Consider the following 3,062-nt stretch of genomic DNA (forward strand, 5'->3'; position numbering starts at 1 on the left):
AACTACATGGGAGTCCATTGACATAGCCATTATGCCATCTGCCGGTCCTATAATTCCCAAATCTTGAATGTGTGCTGTCTGAAAACACAATATATCCTTTGCAGGCATCACTCAAATAGGTTTGTTTGTTTGTTTGTTTGTTTTATATATATATTTGGTAACAGTCAGGTTATCATCTGGGAAAGTTAAAATGGAGTTTTTAGTGAGTGTAGGAAAACAATTAGGAGTGATATTTAGATGATAAAGAATAGCTTTTCATTGTTCTTTTGAGGTGTCAGAGTGACTCTCATTGGGGACACAGAGGGGCACTTGTAGCAAAGGAATTGTTTCTTGATTTTTTTGGCAATTCACAAACTCAATTGTCTGATTTTGTGCAAGGGCATAAGCTCAAGCTAAAGCTATTCCCTGATTATGGTCCCATGGGTTTTCCTGTAGGAAGGAAGAAAGAATCAACACAGTAGGAAGTGAGAGAAAAGTAAAAGGCATAAAGTCTTTGCAATGGCAAAAGTCCCAATCTATGAATTTGAGCAAAATTCATCCTGGTTTAGGATGTCTATTTCAAAGTAGAGTTTTTTTTCTGTTCAGCTTTACCTTAAGGTCCCCAACAGGTGTACAGTCCCAAGAGTCTGAAGGGGCCCTCTTAAATTGTGAAATGTAGATTCAGGGTTCAAGGGCTTGAAGTTTACCACAGAGCAGGTGGTGAGAAGGACTTTGTATGGTTCCTTCCAACGAGGCTCAAGGGAAGTCTTTCTCTGATATGTTTTCCAGAAGACCCAGTCTCCAGGTTCTAGACCATGAAAGATCTGATTATCCCCAGCTGGTGGTTCATGAAAGGCTTCCTTTACCTGGTGAAAATAAATTTTGGCACAATGCATCAAGGATTTAGAATATTTAGTCATATCAGAGTTTAGAAGAGCAGGGTATGCAAGAGGTTCTATTAATAGGGGCATAGGTCCCCCAGTGACTATTTCATAAGGGGTCAATTTATGTTTTCCAGCAGGAGTGAATCTGATTGACGTTAATGCCAATGGCAATACCTTTGGCCAAGGCAACCCAGTTGAATATCAATTTTGCTAATTTTAGTTTAAAATGACATTTGCTCTTTCAACTCTTCCAGAAGATTGAGGGTGATAAGGACAATGACAGTGCCATTGCTGTAATTAGCACTTTATTTAACTGTCTTATAATTTTCCCAGTAAAATGGGTTCCTCTATCACTAGAGTTTTTTTTTTAATGAATTTACTGTTTATTTTAAAATTATTTATTTTGTTAATTGTAATTATTTTTAATTTTTTTTATAGGGCATGTGTACACATCAAAGAAAGACAGAGAGCAAGAGAGAGGGAAAATGAGAAAGCAAGTCACCAGGTCCAGGATTCAAAACACAGTCAACCATGTTAGAGTCCAGTGCCTTAACCATGATGTCACTTGCTGGTTCCATGATTTAATGTTTATTTAAAATATAAACTTGTTTATAAACCAAGTAGGATATCCTGAGACTATGTGCATCAAAAGTGGCTCCAGAGAGCAGTAGCGAAGCCTGCTGTGGGAAGAAGATGGCGGTCGCAGTGAGAACTTTGCAGGAGCAGCTAGATAAAGGCCAAAGAGAGTCTAAAGAACGTTGATAAAAATATTCGCAAGCTCACCGGGCAGGATCCAAATGATGTGAGACCCATCCAAGCCAGATTGCTGGCCCTTTCTGGTCCTGGTGGAGGTAGAGGACGTGGTAGTTTATTGCTGAGGCGTGGCTTCTCAGATAGCGGAGGAGGACCCCCAGCCAAACAGAGAGATCTTGAAGGGGCAGTCAGTAGGCTAGGTGGGGAGCATCGGACAAGAAGAGAATCACGCCAAGAAAGCGACCCAGAGGATGATGATGTTAAAAAGCCAGCTTTGCAGTCTTCAGTTGTAGCTACCTCCAAGGAGCGTACACGTAGAGATCTTATCCAGGATCAAAATATGGATGTAAAGGGAAAGCAAAGGAATCGACGAATATTTGGCTTGTTGATGGGCACGCTTCAGAAATTTAAACAAGAGTCCACTGTTGCTACTGAAAGGCAAAAGAGGCGCCCAGAAATTGAACAGAAACTTGAAGTTCAGGCAGAAGAAGAGCGAAAACAGGTTGAAAATGAGAAGAGAGAACTGTTTGAGGAGAGGCATGCTAAACAGACAGAACTGCGACTTTTGGAACAAAAGGTTGAGCTTGCGCAGCTGCAAGAAGAATGGAATGAACATAATGCCAAGATAATTAAATATATAAGAACTAAGACAAAGCCCCATTTGTTTTATATTTTTGGAAGAATGTGTCCAGCTACCCAAAAACTAATAGAAGAGTCGCAGAAAAAAAAATGAATGCTTTATTTGAAAGTAGACGCATCGAATTTGCAAAACAAATAAATAAAATGGAGGCTAGGCCTAGAAGACAATCAATGGAAGAAAAAGAGCATCAGGTGGTGTGTAATGAAGAACAGAAGGTGGAACAAGAAGAGGGTAAGGTGGCTCAGCAAGAGTAAGAGTTGGAGGAGACAGGTAATCAGCACAATGATGTAGAAGTGGAGGAAGCAGGAGAGGAAGAAGAAAAGGAAGTAGGTATAATTTATAGTGATGCAGAGAAAGAACAGGAGGAAGAGGAACAGAAACAGGAAATGGAAGTTAAGATGGAGGAAGAAACCGAGGTAAGGGAAAATGAGAAGCAGCAGGATAGTCAGCCTGAAGAACTTATGGATGTGCTAGAGATGGTTGAAAATGTCAAAAATGTAATTGCTGAGCAAGAGGTAATGGAAACTAATCAAGTTGAAAGTATAGAACCTTCAGAAAATGAAACTAGTAAAGAATTGGAGCCAGAGATGGAATTTGAAGTTGAGCCAGATAAAGAATGTAAGTCTCTTTCTCCTGCGAAAGAGAATGTTAGTGCTGTAGAAGTGGAAAAGGAGTCTGAGGAAAAAGAAGAGAAAGAATCTGAGCCCCAGCTTGAGCCTGTGGCTCAGCCTCAACCCCAACCCCAACCCCAACCCCAGCCCTCGTCCCAGCCCTCGTCCCAACCCCAGCCCCAGGCCCAGCCTCAG

General features: G+C 41.0%; 1 pseudogene; it reads left to right on the forward strand.

The window, feature by feature from the left end:
* The first annotated feature begins 1,556 nt into the window (after positions 1-1,556).
* The window catches only part of LOC102483796 (pinin pseudogene), a 2,186-nt pseudogene continuing 680 nt past the window's right edge, over positions 1,557-3,062 (forward strand).

Source organism: Tupaia chinensis, unplaced genomic scaffold (genome assembly GCF_000334495.1).
Source record: "Tupaia chinensis unplaced genomic scaffold, TupChi_1.0 Scaffold146313_1, whole genome shotgun sequence".
Classification (NCBI taxonomy): Eukaryota; Metazoa; Chordata; class Mammalia; order Scandentia; family Tupaiidae; genus Tupaia; species Tupaia belangeri.